Source organism: Onychomys torridus, chromosome 9 (genome assembly GCF_903995425.1).
Source record: "Onychomys torridus chromosome 9, mOncTor1.1, whole genome shotgun sequence".
In the NCBI taxonomy this organism is placed as follows: Eukaryota; Metazoa; Chordata; class Mammalia; order Rodentia; family Cricetidae; genus Onychomys; species Onychomys torridus.
In genome coordinates, this window is record NC_050451.1 from 16,538,795 (window position 1) to 16,552,666 (window position 13,872).

The following is a 13,872-nucleotide window of genomic DNA, read 5'->3' on the forward strand; positions in this document are numbered from 1 at the left end:
GAACATTTCTTTAAGAGTTTCTCATCCATTTGCAGTTCCTCTACTAAGTATTGTGTTTAGATCTGTACCTCATTTCTAATTGGATTATTTGTTTTCTTAATATCTAGTTTCTTGACTTCTTTATATGTTTTAGATATTAGCCCTCTGTTGGATGTGCAGTGGGAAAAGTCTTTTCCCATTGTGTAGGCTGCCATTTCATCCAAATGATGGTGTCCTTTGCCATGCAGAAGCTTTCCTGGTTCATGAGGTCCAATTTATTAGTTGTTGATTAGTGCCTAAGCTAATTGTATTCTATCATGAAAATTTTTTCCTGTGCTTATGAGTTCAAGGTTATTTTCTTGTCTATCAGTTCAATGTATCTGGTTTTATGGTGAGGTCCTAAATCTGCTTGAAGTTGAGTTTTGTTCAAGGTGACAAGTGTGGATCTATTTGTATTCTTCTATATGCAGTCATCCTATTTAATCAGAACCATTTGTTGAAGATGCTGTCTTTCTTCCAATGTATATCTCTGGACTGTATAAAAAATCAGGTGTTCATATGTGTGTGGTTTTATTTCTGGGTCTTCACCTAGTCTTTTTCTTTTGCAGCTCTTAATATTATTTTCTTTGTTTTGTTTTTTACTGTTTCTCTTATTATATGCTGAGAAAAGTTTCTTTTCTGCTCCAATCTATGCAGTGTTCTGTATGCTTCTTGTACCTTCATAGGCATCTTCTTCTTTAAGAGAGGGACATTTTCTTCTATAATTGTGGTGGTATTGTGTTCCCCGACATATTGTGTGTTCCCAGAAATAAACTTATCTGGGATCAAAGAAAAGGACAGCCACAGTATTAAACATGAGGATAGGCAGTGCTAATCCCAGCACTTGGGAGGCAGAACCAGGCAGATCTCTGTGAGTTCAAGGCCACATTGGAAACAGCCAGGCATGGTGACACATGCCTTTAATCCCAAGGAGTGGGGACAGAAAGAAAGATTACATAGGGCGTGAAGACCAGAAACTAGAAGCATTTGGCTGGTTCAGCATTTTGGTTGGTTAAGCTTTGAGGCTTTGGAGCAACACAGTTCAGCTGAGATTCTTTTGGATGAGGACTCAGAAGCTGTGAGTCTGGAGAAACAAGACCAGCTGAGGAACTGGCGAGGTGAGGAAACTGGGGCTTGTTCTGCTTCTCTGATCTTCCAGCATTCACCCCAATAACTGGCCTCGGGTTTGATTTTATTAATAAGAACTTCTAAAAATTTTGCTACATATAATTTTGTTGAAAATATTTTTGAGCCCTGTATTTCTTGTATTTTTTGTGCCATGACCTGTATTTCTTCTTTCTCTATTCCTATTATTTATTCTTTTAATAGTGGCCCAGATTTCCTGAATGATTTGTACCAGTAGCTTTTTAGATTTAACATTTACTTTGACTTAAGTATCCATTTCTTCTATGAATACTTTAGATTCTCTCTTCTGTATTTTGTAAACTGTTGTTGAGTAGTCCCTCTGAGATTCCTGTTAGTGTTCCTAAATTTTTCATTTCCAGATTTCCCTCGCTTTGGGTTTTTTTTTTTTTTATTGATTCTATTTCAACTTTTGAGTCTTCAACTGTTTTACTCACTTCCTTCCACTGTTGTGTCTTCATAGATTTCTTTAAAAAGATGTATTTATTTCCTCTTTAAAGACCTCTATCATACTAATAAAGGCTGTTTTAAAGTCTTCTTCTTGTGCTTCAGCTATTTTGGAATATTCAGGGCCTGCTGTGGTAGTGTATGGTGATATTTTATTTGTGCTGAAATGTGTTTTTATTTGTATGTTAGTAAATAAAGTTGCCGGGGGATCAGAGCTAAAAGTCAGTCATTTGGCAGAAGTCTAGCGGTGGTGGCACACACCCTTAATCCAATCACATGGTAGACAGAGTCTCTGTGTAGTCAAGAACACAGCCAAGCATGGTGACCTGAACCTTAAACCCCAGTACCAACCAGAGAGACCTGGAAGGCTGTATAGACTGGCAGTGATGATGAAGTCATGTGGTTGGGTTTAGAGCCAATGAGAAGGCAGGACAGAAAGGTAATGGAAAGATAGTTACACAGGAAGAAGGTTTCTCTCTCTCTGGTGAAGCAACAGCAGCGAGTGGAGTGGTAAGCTAATGGCTATTCACTAGTGCTCTGCTCTCTTGGGCTTTTAACTCTGTATTAGGTTCTGTGTGAATTTTGTCTACAGTAGTGTTGCTGTGCTCTAGTGGAAACATATTGTCCTGAATGTTATTGATTATATTTTTCACTGGCATATAAGCATCTGGGATTGGAAATATTTTAATTCTAGATACTAGTATCTAGTCTTGTCTTTGTTGGGTGGGTGTTTTGTTCATTGGTTTCTATTTATTCTCTGGTTCTTTTTTTACTTATTTAAAGGTTTCTTTTGTTCATTTTGCATACCAACTACTGTTCCCCCTCCTTCGCCTCCTCCTGCTCATCCCCCAAATAACCCTCACCCTGCCCCACAACCACTCCTCAGAGAGGATATGGCATATCAAGTTGAAGCAGGACCAAGCCCCTCCTGCTGTATCAAGGCTGAGCAAGGTATTTGCACATTTGTAATGGGCTCTAAAAAGGCAGTTTATGCACTAGATATAAATTCTTGTCCTTCTGCCTTTTGCCCTACAAACTGTTCAAGCCTCACAAAGGTCACCAACATTCAGAGGGCCTAGTTGGGTCCCATACAGGTACCCCAGCTGTCAGTCTACAGTCAGTGAGCTACAACTAACTCAGGTCAGCTATTTCTGTGGGTTTCCCCATCATGATCTTGACCACTGTGCTCATATAATCTCTCTTCCCTGTCTATAAGTGGGCTTTGGGAGCTCAGCCCAGTGCTTAGCTGTGGATCTTTGCATCTGCTTCCATCAGTTACTGAATTAAGGCTCTATGAGGACAGTTGGGTATTCATCAATCTGATTACAAGAGAAGGCTAGTTCAGGCACCCTCTCCACTATTGCTTGGAGTTTTAGCTGGGTTCATCCTTGCAGGTTCCTGGGAATTTCCCTAGCACCAGCTTTCTCCTTAGCTCCATAATGGCTCTCTCTATAAAGATCTCTTTTCTTGCTTGCTCTCTCTCTCTCTGTCCCTCCCCCAACTCAACCAACCAGTTCCCTCTTGTTCTCTTGCCACCTTCCCTTACCTCCCTCCCCTCCCCTCCTCATGCTCCCAATTTACTTAGGAGATTGTATGTATTTCCCCTTCCTAGGAGGATCAATGCATGACTCTCTTAGGGTTCTCCTTGTTACCTAGCTTCTCTAAGGTTGTGGATTGTAGCCTGGTTATCCTTTGCTTTACATCTAATATCCACTATTTAGTGATATTTTATTTGTACTGAAATGTGATTTTATTTGTATATTAATAAAGTTGCCTTGGGGTCAGAGCAAGCCATAGCAGAAGCTGGGTGGTAGTGGTGCACACCTTTAATCCCAGCACTTGGGAGGGAGAGCTAGGCAGGATCTATGTGGGTGCAAGGATACAGCCAGCATGGTGACACACGCCCTCAATCTCAATACCAACCATAGAAAACCTGTAGGTCTATACAGACAGGCAGTGACAAGGAGGTCATGTGGTTGGGTTTACAACCAATGAGAAGGCAGAACAGAAACTCTATAAAAAAGAGAAAAAAACAGGAAGTAGCTCTCTTGCAGAGAGGAAAGACAGAGCAGCAGTGAAGGGTAAGGTTTTCAGCTCTCATCTATTGCTCTGACCTCTTGGCTTTTAACTCTGCAGTTGGCTCTGTGTTTCTTATTTAACAAGACTGTGGATCTACAATCCACTTATGAGTGAGTTCATATGGTGTTTGTCTTTCTGGGTCTAGGTTAACTCACTCAGGATGTTTTTTTCTAGTTCCATCCATTTGCCTGCAAATTTCATGATGTCATTGTTTTTACAGCTGAGTAATATTCCATTGTGTAACTGTACCACATTTTCTTTATCCACTCATTGGTTGAGTAGCATCTAGGTTGTTTCCAGGTTCTGGCTATTATGAATAATGCTGCTATGAACATAGTTGAGCAAATGTCCTTGTGGTATGAATGTGCATCCTTTGGGTATATGCCCAAGAGTGGTATTACAGGATTGTGCAATAGATTGATTCCCAATTTTTGGAGAAACCACCATACTGATTTTGAAAGTGGCTGTACAAGTTTGCACTACCACCAGCAATAGAAGAGTGTTCCTCTTACTACACATCCTCTCTAGCATAGTCTGTCATCATTGTTCTTGATCTTAGCCATTCTGGCAGGTATGGTATGTCAGAGTTGTTTTGATTTGCATTTCCCTGATAGATAAGGATGTTGAGCAATTCCTTAAATGTCTTTTGGACATTTGAGATTCTTTTGTTGAGAATTCTCTGTTCAGATCTTTATACCATTTTTAAATTGGATTATTTGGTATTTTGCTGTCTAGTTTCTTGAGTTCTTTATATAATTTGGAGAACAGTCCTCTGTCAGATGTAGGGTTGGTGAAGAATTTTTCCCATTTTGTAGGCTGCCATTTTGTCTTATTTTATGTGTCCTTTGCCTTACAGAAGCTTCTCAGTTTCAGGAGGTCCCATTTATTAATTATTGCTCTCAGTGTCTGTGCTACTGGTGTTATATGTAGGAAGTGGTCTCCTATGCCAATGCATTCTAGGTTACTTCCTACTTTCTCCTCTGTCATGTTCAGTGTAGCTGGATTTATGTTGAGGTATTTGATCCATTTGGGTTTGAGTTTTGTGCATGGTGATAGATATGGATTTATTTGCAATCTTCTATGTGTTTACATTCAGTTATACCCATACCATTTGTTGAAGATGCTTAATTTTTTTTCCATTGTAAAGTTTTGGCTTCTTTGTCAAAAATCAGATATTCATAGGTGTGTGGATTAATGTCAGAATCTTCAATTAGAGTCCATTGGTACACATATTGGTTTTTATGCCAACATCTGCTGTAGGATAATGCTTTTGTACACTGGCTTAATAAAACACTGATTGCCCAGCAGCCAGGCAGGAAGTATAGGCAGGATAAGCAAACAAGGAGATTTCTGGGTAGGCGAAGGATGAATCAGGGGATGCCAGCCTGCCGTCCAATAAGAAGCATGTAATGGTACACAGGTAAAGCTACAGAACACATGGTGACTTATAGATTAATGAAAATGGACTGAGTTTAAATGTAAGAGCTAGTCCATGGTACGCCTGAGCTAATAGCCGAGCAGTTTTAATTAATATAAGCCTCTGTATGTTTACTTGGGTCTGAGCAGCTGTGGACCAGGTGGCACACAGAAAAGCTTTCAGCTACAAATAGCACCCAACATGGGCCAAGCAGTTATAATTAATATAAGCTTCTGAGTGATTATTTTATTAGTGGGCCACAGGACTGCAGGAGCCTGTTGGGACTGGAGAAACCTTCCAACTACAAATGGTTCCCACACATGATGGCAAGAATTTCCACCCTAAACCTGAGAAAAATTTTTTAAAAAAATTTCTAAATTGGAGCCCAAAGCAGCTTTCTAGTTATGTCTCTTAGTAAAGCTCTGATACAGACATGAGGAGGCCTGAGCCTCAAGCCTAGGCTTGGCAGATACTTGCCACAATACACAGTGGTGTCTCTAAGCCACACAGCACATTGCATTGTGCATTTAGGTTTTGCTACTACAAAAAAAGATTTTGGGCTACATGCTGCTGGATGGAGGCATGGACCCACTGCTTCTCAGAGTCAGCAGTAAGCATAGTTCCCCAAAAGCTTGCTGTGGTGGTATTGTGTTCCCTGAAATATTGTACACCCTTATAAACTTATCTGGGGTCAGAGACAGAACAGCCACAATATTAAACATAGAGGATATGCAGTGGTAGCACATGCCTTTAATCCTAGCATTCCAGAGGCAGAGATCTACCTGGATCTCTATGTGTTCAAGGATACAGCCAAGCATGGTGACTCAAGCCTTTAATCCCAGAAAGCAAGACTTTAATCCCAGGGAGTGATGGTAGAAAGTAGAAAGGTATGTAAGGCATGAAGACCAGAAACTAGAAGCTTTTGGCTGGTTAAGCTTTTAGGCTTTTGATCAGCAGTTCAGCTGAAATTCATTTGGATGAGGACACAGAAGCTTCCAGTCTAAAGAAACAGGATCAGGTGAGGAACTGGTGAGGTGAGGAAGCTGTGTCTTGTTCAGCTTCTCTGATCTTCCAGAATTCACCTGAATACCTGGCCCAAGGTTTGTTTTTATTAATAAGAACTTTTAAGATTCGTACTACAGCTGGTGGCAAATGTGGTTCCATATTTCCTCCATGTTAGAAAGCTGAGATGGGCAGAGCCAGCAGCCAAAGCTGCCATTTCAATCCTAGAAATACTGGAAATACTGCAGTTTAAAGCAATTGATTCACAATACATATTTAGGTGAAATAAACAGTTTACAGTGCATGTAAAAATGTGCATAGGCTTGAAAGAGAGAGAAAAGGAAATATAGACAGTTCTATTAAAGAAATAGAAAGTTTTAAAAAATAATTTCTATAAAGAAAACGTAAAAGTAATATAAAAAGTAAGCCATATAAAGATGGAAATTACACAAAGAGTCTAGATTATATTGTCTATGGGATTTTTTAACTGCAGAAAGACATTTGATTATAAATCTTCTCAGTTAAACCAATATGTACATTTTAAAGGTATCTTGACTTCAAAATTTGGATCTAAGGATATGTTGCTCTGGAAAGGAGGCTCTTTTTTGTTTCCACAGGGAGAAAAAGGCTATGGATTTGTTCCAGGTTAAGATGGATTAGATTTGATAAAGGCAGACCTCCTGAACCTTAACAGATGGTACCTATCAACAAAGGTTATAGCTGGTCTTCCCAGGTGTTAGTTATTTGGCGCTCTTACCCTGTAAGAAAACATCCCAAACATGACAAGACCACAGAAGAGTTTTTAGTGAGAGAGGATAGAAGACATGACAGGCCTATGGGAAACACACATGATTAAGAGCAAAAGATGAAGAGAAGAGACCTGTGCAAAATGGTGCTGGCTTTAGATTACATGGCTGTGCACGTGCTTTACACAACCATGCAAAGCCATCCTAGTCACGCAAGATGTTTTGACCCAGAAATGGCTACTTTGAACCGGAAATAACTAGGTGGTCCACTGGGCAAGCCCAACCATGTGGGCATGTTGTGACTTCCTATCATTCCTGACTTGTTTTTCTCTAAAAAAAGAGAAAAAAAGTGGATGAGAGGGTATGGGGCACCATTTCTCTCAAAGACTGCTTCAGGCTGAATAGTGGGCATCAATTGGCTCTTGGGGGTAATGGGGAAGCTGGCTCCTGAAGTCCTGAGATGAAGTCCTGCAGCTGTGTCCATCCTTCATGGTGTGGCTGGTCCTGGGATGAAGTTTTGTCATGCCTTGTCCTGTATCTTTCCGTCCTTCATGGTGTGGCTGGGAACCTTCTGTCTGACAAGATACTGGTGACATAAAAGCTTAGAGAAAAGACTCATCATTATTTTATTTTTGGAGTTGACACTTATCTGAGTTAGATCTGGACTGTCCAGATGGAGACATGTTAAAAAGGTGGCTGTGATGTTTTAGTACTATGCTTAATTTTTACCTGAGACAAGCCTTATTCAACGTAGTTTATTTAAGGCACCTGGTTTTTGTTTTTGTTTTTGTTTTTTTTGTTGTTGTTGTTGTTTTGATAGTTTAGCATTTAGGAAACACAGGTGATCAGTTGCTGAGTATTGAACAGTGATAGATTGTTATATCCTTACCGCCTGGATATTTTGATGGTCCTTTTGCCTCCAGCCCTATGTGGCCCTAGTTGGGAAAGGAAGGGGTGATACCTTATTCCTCTGGAATTGGTGACAAGGCAGTGGATCCCGATGTCCTCTGGAGCTTGAGAATGCATGAGAACTTTTTTTTTTTTTAAATTAGGCACAAGGCAAAGATCATGGCCCTGTCTGTATGCACATGAGAAACACAGGCAGTAACTTTGAAGTGAGACAATGAGCTCTTATCTTAGTTGGAAATATTTCTCTGAAAGTACAATTAAATCTGGTGAGGTAAGTAAGGCTCTCCTCTGTACCCGACAATTGGAAGGAGAAGTGACATCCTAAAACTCCCAGGACTGAGTCAATGGCTCTGGTGTCCAGAAGAAATGAAACGGATCGCTTCCCTGCTGAGTTCTGGGTTCCCTGCTGTGGCTGTAGCCTAGGTTTGCTGGAGGTCTTTTAGCCAGGAACAAGAGATGGATTTTACTCCATGTCCTGAATTTTTTTCCTGATGATTGGTGGCTTAAGGACAACTTCTGGAAGATCTGCCAGTAGGCAGACTGTAAACTGATCCTTTTGAAAGACTTGCCTGAGGCTATAAGCTGATTTTTTTTTTTTTTTTTTGGCTTAGGAGCCATCCTGATTAACTTAATTGTTTAGATCTCAGCTGCTTTTAGACTCGTCTATGCTTCTTAAGGCAGTTTGAGAATGAGTGGGTGGAGTTAAGGTGAGTTAGGGTGTGTCTTAGAAACCACCCAAGCCCTCGAATTTGAGCCCGCCCTCTGCCGGTGTGGAAGTCAGACAGAAAAGGTTACACATTGCAGACACAGAAGTGGGGAAGGAGAAGGGTTTAGAGCTTTAGCAGAAAGCTTGGACATAAAGTAATTCTTATTTGCCCATTTGATGGCAGAAGTTCCTGCGATGCTGTTATGTGGCCAGGTTTATGCTGTTATGTGGCCAGGTTTACCAGTACCCACCCCTATCTGCCAATGTAGGTGGTAAATGTATCTGCCCCTTTGTCCCATGGCTGTAGCCGAGAGAAAAAAAAAATTAAAATAACAAACCTGGATCAGACTCCAATCTTGGGCGTCCCCAAAGAACAGAGAGAGATCTAAGAATCAGCTCAAGTTCACCATCCTCTTCATCAAGGGATGGGAAGGGCTGCAACTGTGCTGCAGTGGTCTACCCAGTAGACCCCAGACGACATTTTTCTCCTCGTCAGGAGCAAAAATGTGGCTCCGATTGCCAGCACAGCGCAAGGACAACCCCCAGGGTGTCTGTCGCAAAGATATAGCTCAGACTACAGCTGTGAGAATGGCAGACTCATTGTGAATAATGGCGGTATCAGAGTAGTTGTATAGGGGTCCAGCAGAGGTAAGGGATGAGCGCACGCTCACAGTCTCACTGGACAGGGGAGGAGGCAGCAAGCCGAAGCAGTCAGCAGGTCCTTGGTTGTTGTATCGAGTCTTTCTAGAGCTTTATTGAGAGAGAGAGGGAGACAGAGAGACTGCGCAGATGGAAGAGAGAAGGGGGAATGAAAGTTGGAGCCAGAGCAGGGCCACTGCCAAGGAAGAAGAATCCAGAAGAGGAGCTGAAGGAACAGACGCCCTAAGAGTAAGGGTGGGAGCTGGAGGTCAGATAGGTAGAGGTTCATTACTAGCATCTAGCATTAGAGATTCTGGAGTCAGAGAATCTTCCAGTTTAGGCATAGCTAGGAGCACATGAGCAGGAGAGAAGGAGTCCAGAAGAGGCAGTTTAGCACTGAGAAGAAAGCTATCATAGAGAACAACTCTTTCCACTTGCCTGTTCGCTGGCCAATATTAGATAACTCCTGTAAAATATCGGGATTTTTTGTTATTTTCTAAAGCATACCTGGGCCATCTCTCAGTACAGAGATGGATAAGCTTAGGAATCTTTAAGTAAAGCTTCAAGAAGACAGCCTAATGGAGAGGAAGGACTGATCAGGTTGGAAGCCTTATTTCCCATGTCTGCAGCGGAGAGGCAGAAAAATAAAATAAACTCAACAACAAACTTGATCCGGAGCCTAGATCCCCAGGCGTCCCCAATGCCAAGGACAGATCTCAGGCACAAGCTGCTTCACAGCTCGTCAGCTGAGAAGCAGGGGGCCCCGCTGTGTGATGCAAGGATTCCCCAGGAATTCTTAACATCTAACTGCTCCTTCAAGTGCGAAAAACATGCCGGCTTCACACAGCCCCAGGATGCACCCGACGGTGGTGGTCCTATTGCAAGAAATATCTCAAGCTGCAGACATGGGAGATGGCTGGAAAATTAGGCCTGCGATAGGGGCCAACCATAGCCAATGAAGACCATGGCCGGGTTCCCCCAGTTCCAAGAATAACCAGTGAGGCACTGGAAGCTCAACAGTCATTCTCACGGATTCAGGAAAACGTTTATGCTAGCCGAAAAGGGGAAAACTCACCAATCAGAGGAGCAGTGTTGCATGCAGATTTGTGCAGCCAGGTGAATGGACAGTGGTCTGTCGAGTATGGAGCAGGGTCCCCGGTCTGTGCAGAGCAGAGTCCCTAGTTCCTGGGATTCCAGGCACAATGCCTGGAAGCACCCATTCCCTCATGGCACAGCACCAAACATATTAGTTATTTGGTGCTCTTACCCTGCGAGAAAACATCCCGGACATGACAAGACCACAAAAGAGTTTTTATTGAGAGAGGGTAGAAGACATGACAGGCCTATGGGAAACACATGTGATTAAGAGCAAAAGAGGAAGAGAAGAGACCTGTGCAAAATGGTGCTGGCCTTTTAAAGAGTGGGCCGTGCTTGCGTACAGGAACACATGTGGCTACCTGACGCATGCATGTAGATTACATGGCCACTAACGTGCTTTATGCAACCATGCAAAGCCACAGAGTCCTAGTCACGCAAGATGTTTTGACCTGGAAATGGCTATTTTGAACCAGAAATAACTAGGTGGTCCTCGAAAGCCCAACTATGTGGGCATGTTGTGACTTCCTATCACCAGGACTTGACCATTATCTTGAATTTTCTCAGGATCCCCATAAGACTACCAGTGCCCCCTATCAGCAGTAAGTAGCCTAGAAAACTATGCCCACATTCTCAAATAATGGATTATGGATTTTGTCATTGTTTAGGTTGTTGGTTACAAATTATTATTAGTCATAGTCAATATCTTTCTAAAAGAAGAAAGGGGGATATGCTATAACAAAGTAGGTTATAGATGTGATAGAATAAAAGGGTATGTTACTGAATCTACTTTTAAAGAGCAATTTATTTTAAATTGCTATGGATTTTAGTTTATTGATACAAATTTAAATTTAATTTTGTTATACTGTATGTATATCTCTACTCTTGTTTAAGGTATGATGTTTGTGCAACTCATTTAAATTGTAATGGATAATTAAGAAATACAGAATAATAATTAGTCTCTATGATGATCAAATTTATAGTCTTGTTAGTTAAGTTTTCTAGGTATACATAGATATATTTCAATTAGGTAAGTAATCTTCAAACACATCAAAGACCTACAGAAAATGGCATTTAAAATGTTTTAAAAACTTAGACTTTCTGGACAGTGAGACATGTCTGCTCCTGGCACCACTGATTTACTTCATAGAAGAGGATGGGCATCAAAGACACTCCATATAGAGTTTATCTTCTTCTTGGCATAAATAGCCATTTGGACACAAAACTGTTCTTGCCTGGACTGCTTGAAAAAATGTATCAACTGGACATGCCGGACCCATAGGAAGGTGACCACTAAAATTTGCAAGGCAAGATGGTCCTTTAGGTTCTGGCTTTGCAGAAGAAACTGCCAGATATTCTACAGGACACAGGAAGAAGCAACTGAGAGACTCTAGACCTATGGGCTGAAGATAGGTGCCCCAACATTGCAGGAGAACTTTGAGTAACTGTCCAGGCAGGCAGCTGTCTCTGTCATTCTTAGATTTTTGAAAGTTGCTTACAATGCTCTTCCTGTTTACTTAGATAATATTGTATCCTTCTGAGGTCTTTGATGTAGCTGAAGACCAGATAGTTTTAATTATAATTTTCTATGGTTATGATAAAAGATGAAACAGAAATGAAATGTTAGACTCATAAACATAGGATAGGCAGAATATTTTCTTTAAGTTTGCCAAATACAAATAGACTAGATATTATATCTGTAATTCTTGCTTGATAACTGTTCTATTATATGTAATTTTACTATGTTAAAGTTAAAAACCTTCCTTTTTTATTAGACAGAAAAGGGGAAGAGCTGCGGGATGTTCTGTATGCTGTGAATATGTGTTGCTCTGATTGGTTGATAAATAAAACACTGATTGGCCAGTAGCCAGGCAGGAAGTATAGGTGGGGCAAGTAGATGAGAATTCTGAAAAGAGGAGGGCTGAGTCAGGAGTCACCAAGAGGAAGCAAGATGACAAGGCAGAGCTGAGAAAAGATACCAAGCCATGTGGCTAAACATAGATAAGAATTATCGGTTAATTTAAATGTAAGAGCTAGTCAGTAACAAGCTTGAGCTAATAGGTGAACAGTTATAATTAATATAAGCCTCTATGTGTTTACTTGGGGGATGCCAGTGGGAGAGGCTGGCCAGGTGGGACACAGGAAATCTTCCAACTACAAATATCAAGCTGTTTTTATTATTATAGCTCTATAGTAGAGCTTGAAATCAGGGATGGTGATGCCTTGAGAAGATGATTATTGTAAACAATCGTTTTAGATATCCTAGGTTTTCTGTTTTCCCATATAAAGTTGAGTATGGTTCTTTCAAGGTCTGTGAAGAATTGTGCTGGGGTTTTAATGGGGATTGCATTGAAGCTGGAGCTAGTTTTTTGTAAGATTGCCATTTTTATTATGTTGGTTTTACCTATCCATGAGCATGGGAGATATTTCCAATTTTGGATATGTTCTTCAATTTCTTAAAAGGCTTTAAAGTTCTTTCTTCAAGGACTTATAATTCTTGTCATATAGGTATTTTACTTGTTTGGTTAGAGCTACCCCAAGGTATTTTATATTATTTGTGGTTATTGTAAAGAGTTATGTTTCTCTGATTTCTTTCTCTACACATTTGTCATTTGTGTATATCAGGGCTATTTATTTTGTGGGATTATTCTTCTATCTTTATCTTGCCACATTACTGAAGGTGTTTATCAGCTGTAGGAGTTCCCTGGTAGAATTTTGGGGGTCATTTATGTATACTATCATATCATCTACAAATAGCAAAAGTTTGACTTCTTCCTTTACAAATTTATATTATCTTGATCTCCTTTTGTTGTCTGACTGCTCTAGCTAAAACTTCAAGTAGTATATTAAATAGATTTGGAGAGAGTGGAAGGCCTTGTGTTGTTCCTGATTTTAGTAGGATCACTTTGAGTTTTTCTCCCTTTAGTTTGATGTTGGCTTGCTATATATTACCTTATTATGTTTAGGTATTTTCCTGGTATCTCTAATCTCTCTAAGACCTTTATCATGAAGGGTTGTTGGATTTTGTCACAGGCTTTTTAAAGCATCTACCAAAATTATTATGCACTTTTTTCTTTCAGTTTGTTTATATGATGGATTACATTGACAGATTTTCATATGTAGAACCATCCCTGTGTCTCTAAAATGAAGCCTACTTGAATCATTGTGGATGATTTTTTAATGTGTCCTTGGATTTGGTTTGCAGGTGTTTTATTGAATATTTTTACATCAATGTTCATGAGGGAGATTGGTCTGTAATTCTTTTTATTTGTTTCATCTTTGTGTGGTTTGGGTACCAGTGTGTATTGGTATTAGTTCTTCTTTGTAATTCTGTGCTGAAACCATCTGGCCTTGAGGTTTTGTTTTTCTTGTGGGGGGCATTTAATAACTGCTTCTATTTCCTTAGGGGTTATAGGTCTATTTAATCTGTTTATCTGATCTTGATTTAATGTTGGTATATGGTACCTATCCAGAAAATTGTCCATTTCTTTTAGATTTTCCAATTTTGTGGAGTACAGGTTTTTTTTAAGTATTACCTAATGATTCTCTGTATTTCTTCAGTGTCTGTTGTTAGGTCTCACTTTTTATTTCTGATAATTTCTTCAGTGTCTGTTGTTAGGTCTCACTTTTTATTTCTGATTTTGTTCATTTGGATATTTTCTCTCTGCCTT